We start from the raw sequence: 13,036 nt of genomic DNA, 5'->3' as shown, positions 1-13,036 counted from the left end.
GGTGCACATGGTTCCAGCCAAAAGAGTGGCAGAGGAATGCCTTTTTTGGCATCAGTGGGAGGAGATGTCTTTGGTCAGGTAAAGGCTCAATAGAGGCCCCAGAAAGGGAAAATCAAGAGGAGGTCGTGGGAGTGGGTTGGGTGGAGGAGCATATTCTTGGAGGCAGGTGGAGGGAGGATGGGTTGGGGTTTTCAGGGAGGGGGGAAACGGGAAGTGGTGTAACATTTGAAATGTAAATGAAGTATATATTCAATAAAAAAAAGATGTATCTGTGGTGAGGTGATGTTTGAACAACCCTCTCAGCAGCAGCAGAACAATGTCCTCAGTTAGGAGAGGTTCCTCATAGCAAAAGGAAGTGAATCTAGACCCCAGAGGTCATTCAGAAGCACGGATAGGTGTGTTTGCAAATATAAACAAGTCCAGTGTGGCTAGAAGTGAAGGAGTCGGGAAAGCAGATACAGGACCAGTTGTCCCGGTGGAAAGAAGCCAGGGAGAGTTTGAGCAGAGGAGAGATGTAGTTTATACTTTATATGAGTTCACTGTGCTGTCTTCAAGTAATGGTGAAAGGGGAACCATTGTACTGCAGTAATGCACAAGAAAGGCAATGGAGATGCCACTGTGGTAATGGAGTTTGGTGAAAGATCTTGATTCTGGGTACATTTTGGAGGTAGAAGTAATAGGCTAGCCACACAGATTTGTCAACAGTATGAGAGGAAAAGTGATGTTGAAATAAACTACCAGTATCTTTTCCTGAGGGACAGGAAGAAATAAGTTAGCATTGAGATGTGAAGCGAGGGTGGAGGAGTAGGTTGTGTGTGCCTTTGTTATATGAATATTTATAGTGTGTGTGCATGTGCGTGCATACATGCATGTGTGTGTGTGTGTAAGTTTTTTTTGTGTGTGTCTGTCTGTCTGTGTATAGGGAACATAAATGGAAAGATATGATCAGGGGCTTAGGTTGAGATAACTGGAGGTAGGGTTCATTCTATACTGGATAGCCACAAAGATAAAGTCATAAAGAATTAAATGTTTGCATCCCCTACATATGATTTCTAAAGATATTCAGCTTAATACTAAGTTGTTAAGATTTTGTATGAATTTTGTATGACAGAGAAAGAGGGGAAAGGTGACAGTGAAGACAGGGGACGACAGTGCAGAGTTAGAAGGAATCTGTAGCCTTCCCTTTGTTCCTTCCCTTTGATGTTGCCACACGTTCCTTCAAAAGTTACATTTTTTTGAATTATAAACTCAGTAAATCAGGTATGTATTACAGTGAAAATGTATAAGCAACTCCATCAAGGAAGGGGCCTCTGGCTAGACAAACACATCATGTCATCGAGGAATTATTATTCCTCCAACCTCCTTAGTATGTCTTCAGGCGTATTGGCTTTCCAGAGACGTGGTTACTTGGCACAGTTTGACTTACTCTTAAAGGGAAGTTAATAGTATGTAATATTTTAATTTGGAGGGAATATTAGAATGTCCTGTCTCTTCCAAGAGCCAGAGTTCAAACTCAGGCTCCATTCCTTTGATCAAGAGAAAGAAGCTTTAACTTGATGGATCTAGACATAGTCGAATAGCTCTACCATAACATTCTATAAAGCTTTAGGAAGAATGTAATGCTGTCCACTCTAATGTTACCATGGAAACAGAAGATGGGATCCAAGGGGCACCTTGAGGGAATTCTTCAATGAACTCCAAGCTTGTCAGTGTCTGTTTAGGAACTAAGAGTCTTAGATAACATTTTCTGAATGAATTGATACAATATCTCTCTCTCTCTCTCTCTCTCTCTCTCTCTCTCTCTCACCTTTTGTGTAATTTTAGACATTTTAAAATGTTCTTCCATTTTAACTTTGTCAGCTAGGAAGAATATCACATTTATTTATGGATAATTAGAATTTCAATAAGAGGGCACAGGTTCAAGGAGCTTTGAAATGAAGTATATTTATAAGTTAAATCCATAAAGCAGTTGATAATTACAGTAGTTAAATGAGAATCAAGACTGGTGCTGAGTAATCTAAGTTGTTTGATTAGAAAGGGATTGGTTTCCATATACTAGCCCACAACTCTGGCAGAAGCCCACTGTTCTACCAGGAGCCATGCTGGTACCTGAAATGCAAGGTGAGATCAACCTGCAGATATCCAAGGCTTCTTTAGGGTGTACCCAGCTTCCCCAACAACAAACTGTCCCCTTGTCTATGCATGCTAACTCACAACTCTGGCAGAGGACCCCTGCTCAATCAGAAACTACACAGGTATCCAGAGTCCCAAAGGCCATTCCATCACCAGAACCCCCAATGTAATGCTGGCAGCCAAAATTCCAGAGGTCATACAGGTATCCAAAACCCTGATGGAGACACCCTATTGGACATGAGACCTTGAGAGTCACTAGAGCCACAGACCACTCAGGTCAGAAGACCAGAAAGTAAACAGAAACTAAGAGAAAAACATTCATCCAGCAAAGATAAACTCAAATCAGCATCTAAACATGTAATTATCCCAAACCCAGATGCCTAGATGCCAGTGTAATGACACAATCAACAACAGCTAGGGCAATATGGTACCACCAGAGCCCAGCAATTCTACTACAGTAAGTCCAGAAATTTCTATAATAGCTGAACCACAAAAAAAAAAAAAAAAACCCAAACTTTTTGAAAATGGCAGATGTACTTAAAAAGAAAATGAATAAATTCTTTAAAGAAATCCAGAAAAACACAACCAAAAAAAAAATGGGAGGAAATGAAGAGATTCCTGAAAGAAATTCAGAAAACACAATTAACAGTGGGAGAAAACAAACACGTCTATTAAAGAAAGCCAAGAAAACAAACACAGGTAAAGGAAATAAATAAAATTGCTCAAGGCCTGAAAATAGAAGTAATAAATGTTGTTTTTTTCACACAGTTTGTCTGCCTGCACACGATGCAGGTTACTTGTTCGCGCTCCCCCCTCCCCACTGCCCCCCCCCCCCCTGCGCAGGCCGCAATGAGGTCACACCAGACTAAATAGTTCCACGTGGGGCTTTATTTAAGATGGGGTAAAGGTGCAGCAGAAGGAAAAGAGAGAGAAGAGAAACGCTACTCAATTATATACAGGTGATGATGTAAATTACAGGTCAAGGTAGGCCCATTATTCAATGGTATATGGTGGCTGTTGCCTTGGCAATAGGCTTATAGTTGCACTGTGCTAATTGTCGCCTACATGACATCACAGGTCTCGCAGTCTCAATACTAACAATAAAGAAAACACAAACGAAGGGAACCCTGGAGATGGAAAAATCTAAATGAACAGGAACAACAGATGTAAGCATCACCAACAGAATACAAAGGATGGAAGAGAGAATCTTAGCCACAGAAGATATGTTAGAAGAGATTGATGTATCAGATGAAGAAAATGTTAAGTCTAAAAACCTTTCTGACACAAAACACTCAGGAAATCTGGGACACTATGAAAGGATAAAAACCTAAATATAATGGAAATAGAAGGAGAAGAATCCCAGCTCAAAAACTCAGAAAATATTAACAAAGTCAAAGACGAAAATTTCCTAACTTAAAGATGGAGATGCCTATCTATGTACAAGAAGTATGAAACTAACAAGATTGGACAAGAAAAGAAAGTTCCTTTGCTACATAATAATCAAGACACTAAACATACTGAACAAAGAAAGAATATTTAGAGCTTCAAGAGAAAAAGACCTAGTAACATAGAAGGGCAAACACATCCTGACTTCTCAGTGGAGACTCTAAAAGACAGAAGGACTTGGACACATGCCTTGTAGACTCTGAGAGACCACAGATGACAAAGTAGACTACTATACCCAGCAAAACTTTCAGTCACTATAGATGGAGAAAACAAGACATTCCCCCAACCAAGTCAAATTTAAATATTATCTACCCACAAATCTAGCAATATAGAAATTATTAGAAGAAAAACTTCTTCCCAAAGAGGATAATTACACCCATGAAAACACAAGAAATAAATAATCTCACAGAAAAAAACAAAAGGGAGCTCTGTGTACATGTGTGCCTACTTGCACACCATCACCACCACACAACACCACCATCACCACCACTATCACCACCACCACCACCACCACCACACATACACATTACCACCACCACCATCACTACCACCACCACACACACATTACCACCACCATGACCACCACTACTACCACCACTACTACCACCACCACTACCACCACCACGTACACATTACCACTACCACCACCACACATACCACCATCACTACCACCAGCAACAACAACAACAACAACAACAACAACAACAACAACAAAATAGCAGGAACTAACAATCATTGGTCATTTTTGTCTCTCAACGCCATAGTAAACAGACTCAACTCCACAATAAAAAGAAATGGGCTATCAGAATCAACACAAAAACAGGACCCATCTTTCTCCTCCATACAAGAAGCACACCTAAACATCAATGATAGACATTTTGTCAGAATAAAGGGTTAGAAAAAGATTTTCTAACTACATGGACCCAAGCAGCAAGTTAGTGTAGCCACTATAATATCTAACAATATATACTTCCAACCAAAATTAATCAAAAAAATAGGAAAGGACTCTTTATACTCATCAAAGGAAAAATCTACCAAGACGAAGTCTCATTTCTTAACATCTGTGCCCCAAGTCTAAGGGAACTCACACTTGTAAAAGAAACACTACTAGACTTTCAATTGTACAGCAAATGCCAAAAATTAATGGTGGGAGACTTCGACACTCCATTCTCACCAATGGACAGGCCATCCAGACAAAAAAACTAAACAGAGAAATAATAGAGCTAACAGACATGATGGTGTGATAAATCAAATGGACCTAACAGGTATTTGTAGCACATTTCACCCAAACAAAATTAACTATATACTCAGTCACAAACCAATTTCAACAGATATAAGACAATTGAAATAACACCCTATATTCCATCAGATCACTGCAGATTAAAACAATACCCACAACAAGAAGCCTAAAAACTCATGGAAACTGAGCCACTCTCTACTTAGTGACTGTTTGATGAAGGAATAAATAAGAAAGAAACTAAAGATTTCCTAGAATTCAATGAAAATAAAAGCAAATTCATTGGACACAGTGAAAACAGTGCTACAAGGAAAGTTCATAAAGAAAATATAGAGATTGTATATTAGCAAAGTAATAACACACCTGAAAGCTCTAGAACAAAAAGAAGCAAACACACTCAGGAGGAGTAGATGGCAGGAATAATCAAACTGAGGACTGAAATCAATAAAATAGAGAAAAAATAATACAAAGAATCAAGGAAGCAAAGAGTTGGTTATTTGATAAAACTCTTACCCAAGCTAACTCTAAAGGGCAGAGAGAGACTAGTCAAATTAACAAAATCAGAAATGAAAAGGGAGACATAACCACAGACACCGAGGGATTTCAAGAAATCATTAGGTCTTACTTCAAAAGCCTGTCCTCCACAAAATTGGAAAATCTAAATGAAATAAATAGATAAAATAGATACCATTTACCAAAATGAAATCAAGAGCAGGTAAACTATTTAAATAGTCCTACAACACCTAAGGAAATAGGAGCAGTCATTAAAGTACCCCCCCCCCCCCAAATCACAGAGCCAGATCATTTTAGCACAAAGATTCTACCACACTTTCAAAGAAGAGATAACACCTATATTCCTCAAATTATTCCACAAAATAGAAACAGAAAGAACATTGCCAAATTCATTTTATTAGGCCAGACTCACCCTGATACCCAAACCACACAAAGACTTAACAAAGGAATAGAATTATAGAACATTTCCCCTAGGAATATTGATGCAAATATACTCAGTAAAATATTTGCAAACCAAATCCAAGAACAGATCAAAGAAATCATCCATGTGATCAAGTAGGCTTTGACAGATATGTAGGGATGCTTCAACATATGAAAGTCTGTCAATATAATCTCCCACATAAACAAACTGAGTTAAAGAAACCACCTATTTGAAAAGCCTTTGACAAAATCCAACATCCCTTCAGGATAAACAACTTGGAAAGATCAGGGATACAAAGGATGTGCCTGAAAACATAAAGGTAGTATTCAGCAAGTTGATAGCCAACATTAAATTAAATGGTGAGAAACTTAAAACAATTTCACTAAAATTAGGGACAAGACAAGGCTGCCCACTCTCTCCATGTCTGCTAAATATAGTACTTGAAGTTCTAGCTAAAGCAATACAATAACTTAAGGAGATCAAGGGAATATAAATAGGAAAGGAAGAATCAAAGTTTTGCTATTCTCAGATGATATGATATTATACATAAGTGATGCCCAAAATTCTACCATAGAACTCCTACAGCACATAAACACTTTCACAAAGTGACTGGATACAAAAGTGACTCAAAGAAAACTCAGTAGCCCTCCTTTATACAAACAATAAATGGGCTGAGAAAGAAATCAGGGAAACAATGCCCTTCACAATAGCCACAAAGAATCCAACCATTGGACTGACCACAGGGGGTCCCCAATAGAGGAACTAGAGAAAGAACCCAAGGAGCTGAAGGGGTTTACAACCCCACAGGAGGAACAACAATATGAACCAACCAGAGCTCCTAGGAAATAAACTGCCAACCAAAAAGTACACATGGAGGGACCTATGGCTCTAGCTGCATATGTAGCAGAGAATGGCCTTGTTGGACATCAAAAGGAGGAGATGCCCTTGGTCCTGAGAAGGCTTGATGCCCCAGTATAGGGGAATACCAGGACAGGGAAGCTGGAGTGGGTGGGTTGGTGAGCAGGCGGATGGGGGATGAGTTAGGGGGTTTTTGGAGAAGGGGAAAACATTTGAAATTTAAATAAAGAAAATATGTAATAAAAATTTCTTTGCAGAAATAATTGAAAATAAATCTATCAAATGGCAAAATTAAAAGGAAAAGAAAAAAATATAAAATATCTTGGTGTAATTCTAACCAAGCAAGTGGAAGACATTTATGATAAGAACTGCACATCTTTGAAGAGAGAAATTAGAGAAAATATAAGAAGATGGAAAGATCTCCCATGTTCATAGATCAGCAGAATTGACAACATGAAATAGACTATCTTACCAAAAACAACCTACGATTTCTTTTCAATTATTCAGTTATTCAGTGCAATTACCATTAAACTTCCAACACCATTCTTTACAAACCTTGAAAGAGCAACTTTCAACTTCATATGGATAAAATGAAACACTTAGGATAGCTAAAACAATCCTGTACAATAAAAGAACTTATGGAGGAATCACCAGCCCTGATTTCAAGCTATAGTATAGGGTAATAGTAATAAAAATTGCATGGTATTAACAATAAAAGCAGATCCTGGACCAGAACAGAAGACCCAAAAATAAACCCACACACCTATGGACACTTGGTGTTTGATTAATAAAAAAGGCAAAACCACATAATGCATAAATGAAAACATCAGTAAACTGTGCTGGTCTAACTGGGTGTCTGTATGTAGAAGAATTCAAGTTGACCCATATCTATCACCTTGCACAAAACTCAACTCCAAGTAGATTAAAGACCTTAACATAAAATCAGATACTCTAAAACCGATAGAAGAGAGAGTGGGGAATAGCTTTTAACTCATTGGTAAAGGAGACAACTTCCTGAACAGAATGTCAGCTGCACAGGCACTAAGACTGCTAATCAATAAATGGGACCTCATGAAACTGAAAAGCTTCTGGAAGGCAAAGAATTCCATTAAAAGAACAAAAGGGCAGCTTACAGAATGGGAAAAGACTTCACCAATCCCACATCTGACAGAGGGCTGATATCCAAAACATACAAAGAATTCAAAAAACTAGTCATCAATAAACCAATAATCCAACTCAAAAATGAGGTACAGATCTAAAGAGAATTCTCAACAGAGAAATCCCAAATGGCTGAGATGCATTTGAAGAAATGTTCAACATCTTTAGCTATGAGGGAAATGCAAATTAAAATGATGATGAGATTCTATCTTATCACCTGTCAGAATGGTTAAGACCAAAACACCAGGGACAGCTCATGCTGACAAGAATGCACAGCAAGGGGAAACTTCAATTGAGTGCAAACGTGCATAGCCACATTGGAAATCAATACTGTGGTTTCTCAGAAAATTGGGAATCAACCTACCTCAAGATCCAACTCCTGGGCATATATCCAAAAGACGTTCCATCTAACCACAAAGACACGTGCTCAACTGTGTTTAAAGGAACACTATTTGTAATAGCCAGAAACTGAAAACAACTCATCTTACCACAAAGACACTTGCTCCGTTATGTTTAAAGTAGCAATATTTGTAATAGCTAGAAACTGGAAACAAACCAGATGTTCATCAACCAAAGAATGGAGAAAGAAAATGTGATGCACTTACATAATGGAGTATTATTCAGCTGAATTAATTCAAATTTCAAAATAACATCATGAAATTTGCAGGCAAATGGATAGAACAAGGGGAAAAAAAAGTCATCCTGAGTGAGGTAACCCAGAACCACAAAGACAAACATGATATATACTCACGTATAAGCTAATGTAAACTTTAAAGGATAATCATGCTACAATACATAGACCCAGAGAGGCTAAGTAACAAGGAGGGCTCAAGGTGGAATGTGTGGATCTCCCTGGGAAAAGGAATAGAACAGATATCGTGGGTGGACTGGAGGGAGGTGGGGATGGAAACAGGAGAGATCAGGTCAGGGGAGAATGGAGGAAGAGAGTACTGAAATTGTGGTCAATTTGAGGGCAAAGTAGAAATCCACTGCAATGTAAACTCCCAGGAATCTGTTAGGGTTGACCCTAGCTGAGACTCCCAGTCATGGACAGAGCTTGAAGTGACCATCTCCTGTAACCAGGCAGGACTCACAGTGGAGGGATTGGAGCACAAACCCAGCCACCAAACCATCAACCTACAATTTGTCCTGCCAGCAAGATGTGCTCTGGTAAAGGTGGCACTGAGATTGTGGGAATGACCGACTAATGACGGTCCAGCTTGACACCCCTGCCACTAGAGGGAGCCAATGCCTAACACTGCCGGGAAGGCCAGTAACCAGAGGCTGGATAGCCCAGAGACCCAAGATAGAAACAAACAGGACTGAGGGGAGGAATAAAAAGAAGCCAATTAAATGATGCCTAGTGACATTCTGCTACACACAGGGACAGGAGACTAACATCGGAGAGGCTTACAACTGACAGAAGCAGATGCAAAGACCAACAGACAAAAACTAGGGGAGCTCAGGTCATCCTGTGAAAGGGGGAAGAAAGATGATCAGAACCCGAGGGTCAAGGATGCCACAAGACTTTTTAACTGTGGGACAGCAACCCCATCTTTCCACTTGATGCCCTGTCTTTCCTCTGGAGGTGGAGTCTACACATTCCCTCTACCCATTGTTGGGCATTTCATCTAAGGACATCACCTTTGAGTCCTGATAATGTCTTACATACCAGATCTCTGTTAGAGGGTCTCCTCACCTCCTACCTCCCAATATTGCATATTTCCATTCATTCTGCTGACCCTCATGGGTTCTCTCCTGTCACCTTAGCTTGTCCCCCTCCTATAGCTGATCATGTTTCCCTTTCCCATCCCATCCCTAACTCCTACCCAAATCCCTCCCTCTGCCTTGCATGATTGCTTTCTTTGCACCAAATCCCTCCCAAGTGGATTTGAAGCAACGTTACTTGGACACCTCAGCTTGTCCCACAGTTAAAAAGTCTGACCCAGGATTGTTCCTGTATTAAAAAAAAAAAAAACTGCAGGGACTAAATTGGAGAACAGACTGAGGGAAAGGTGTTCAAGTGACTGGCCCAACTTGGGATCCATCTCAAGGGTAGGCTCCAAGGCCTAACATTATTACTGATGCTAATGATATGCTTAGAAACAGGAGCCTAGCATGGCTGTCCTCTGAGAGGCCCAACAAGCAGCTGGGCCCAACAAGCAACAAGTGTCTGTGAAAGCACCCAATCATTTGACTGACATTGGTGACCCTTGTGGTTTATTAGAGAAATGGTGGAGGAGGCTCAGGAGGAGGGCCAGCAGTCTCAACTAACTCAGACAACTGAGATCTTTCAGACATTGAACCACCAACCAGGTAGCATACAAGAGTTGGTCTGGGGCCCCTGACACATATACAACACAAGCCTGGTCCTGCCAAAAAGTAAGAAGATGTACCTAACTCTCTAGAGATTTGAGGCGCCAGGTATTGGGGAGGCCTGGCAAAGCTGGGGTGGGGGTGAGCTCCATTCTTTTGGAGACCGAGGGGGAGAAGAAATGGGATGAGAAACTGTGGGATGATGGACCGGAAGGCAAGAAATGACTAGACTGAAAAAAAAAGTAAGAAAAAGGAAAAGGAAGAGAAAGAAAATAAGCTATACTATAAATATTTATTTAAAAAAGCTACTGAAATTCACTTACATATCAAATACTTAGAAAGTATATTTTATGAATGCAAGATTGGCTAAAATTTGAAAATAAATAAAAGTAAATAATAGGAAAAAAAGGATGCCACAAGAAATCCTACAGAATCAACTCACCTGAGCTCATAGGGGCTCAGAGAGCCTGGATGGATCTGACCTGGGACCTTTGCATATATGCTGCAGTTGTCTATGGTCTTCATTTTAGACTCCTAAAAGTGACAATGAGATCTGCCTCTGCCTCTTTTGCCTGCTTTTGGGATCCTTTCACACTCCTCCTTCATCTCCTCAACCAGCCTTAATATGAGCGGAGGTGCTAGGGTCTTACTGAAACTTGATATGCCATGTTTAGTTGATATACATGGGATGCCTGTCATTTTCTGAAGATGAATGGAGGAGGAGTGGATAGGGGGGGGAGCGGAGGGGAAACTGCATTTGGGATGTAGTATATGAGAGAATAAATAAAATAAATAGGTAAATGAAAGGGGTTGGATGGCCTTGGTCTCTGGTATTGGAAGGAAGAGACAGCGATGGGTAGAAAATAGTGTTTCTGGCAACTGAGTTTCATCTCAGTCACAGGAAAACTCACAATGGGACTTGAGGTGAAATATCTGTGGCCCAGTTCAAAGGTCAAAGTGTAAGAAGATATACCTTAAACCCGGCAGCAATGATTTCTCAAATGCACTCTGAGTACCCCACCTGTAGGACACAGAGTCTGCTTTTGCCCCTAATCATTTGCATTAATGACTGTTTTTCCTACATTTATAAAAGCATTTTTTTTGTCTATGGAACACATTGAACTTATAAATTCATTAGAAGACAAACGACTTGACCATATGTAGATGATGTAATAGCTTTTTTGTGATGTTCAGGGTCATTCTTTGTCATTTTCCCCCTAGATAATTCCTCACCTTTGTTGCAAAATTCTCTACTCTATTCTCTTACCTAAATTATACATTCACAAACTTCTTCTATAAAAAGTCTTGAAGGAAATAATTTAGGTCTTGTGATACATGCAGTGTTTATTGCTCTGATCAGCTCTGTTCTTGGGTCATAAGATGAGCCATTGAGGCAGTTGTGTTTAAATAAAACTTTATATACCTAACAACTGACAGAAAGCTTTGCTCTGTAAATCCCATGGTAGATCATGACTCACATTCTCATTTAAACAGTCAAATTAAGTTTCCATTTATTCTATCTCAACTACGGAAGGACAGGTTACTGCTGTCTGTTCCCTTAGTTCCATCTTGACTTTTTACTAAAGTTTCTATTGAGTGTTTTTTTTTTTTTTTTGATAAAACCAATGGGAGTTCAGATGAACACCATGAATACTCATATAAAATAACTGGTGTGTGTGTGTGTGTGTGTGTGTGTGTGTGTGTATTTGACTTACAGTCAGTCATTATTTTCTCTCAAATTATTTCTCTGGAATCAGGTTCCTTCTTAGTGAAATATACTAATTTAGCATCGCTCTATTTTTGTTTACTGGTTTAGTAACACCTAAAAATATCTTTTAGCCATATTCTTGCCTATAGTTTAATTGATTCTACAGTTAAGTGTTACTGTTTACAAGATCTTTAAACCTCAAAGTCATGACTTTGTTGCATATCTCTACTTCTGTGAAGCTTTATAAGATCTAGTTACCACTATGGATAAATTGAGGCTTTTACTTTGCTGGCTTTAGAAATTTCTTCCTTGTGAATCAATATAATTTATAAAGGCTGGGAGTCATAATTTTATAATTGTATTAACTGTGACCTTCTAGACTACTTTTCTTGTTGCTAGATCATTCTTCTTGTAAAAGTCACTTTATTTCCTTAGAGGAAGGGATGAGGGGAGAGCTGTACCCAAGCTTTATGAATGCATGGCTTGGGCTGAGCCCAGAGAGCATCTAGCTTCTGTACAATCCAATCTGCAATCCCGGACCTTGAAGGATTCAGCTGCCAGACCCCATCTGCTATCTTAGGCCTAGAATGTTTCAGCCTCTGAGACTTACTGCTGAGTTTCTCACCATTTCTACTGCTTTCTGAACTCTGGCTGACTGGTTCAACTCAGCTCTCCTGGCACAAATCTCCTCTCCAAGCTCACTGATTCAGTCTGGCTTCTTTCTGCTCCTCACTGAATTGCTCTGCTTGGCCTCAAACAAGCTCTGGCAACCTGTTCTCATATTCTGGCTCCTTCTTATTTTCTGGCTTCAAGTGCCTCTGCCGGCCTGCATGCACTCACTGCACGGACTCCCAACTGACTCTATAGAATTCAACTCCACTCAGTTAAACGTCACTGAACTCCTTTGTCTGAGCTCAACTGAACTGGACTCACTGAGATGCCTTCATGACTCACTCCATGCTGCTCTTAAATCACCTCTTTTTCCTGTCTGTTTTATGAGAGTTGGGCTTAACCTATCTCTGACTCATTCTGTCAAATCTCTCTGTTTTGTCACTTTGCCTGCCCCTCGATTAGATGCCAGTTTCTAACAAAGCTGCTTCTTTCTATAAACTAACATTACCTACATTGTTTGGGATTAAAAGTGTATACTACAGGTGTGTCTGCATTCAGGTCAGATCACACAGTCCCAGGTCTTCAGATGTGATCCCTTACCCAAGCAGCCATGTGGATGGATTAAAGTTCCTCT

This window comes from Apodemus sylvaticus, chromosome 4 (genome assembly GCF_947179515.1).
Source record: "Apodemus sylvaticus chromosome 4, mApoSyl1.1, whole genome shotgun sequence".
NCBI lineage: Eukaryota > Metazoa > Chordata > Mammalia > Rodentia > Muridae > Apodemus > Apodemus sylvaticus.
This window is presented reverse-complemented; position numbering follows the sequence as displayed.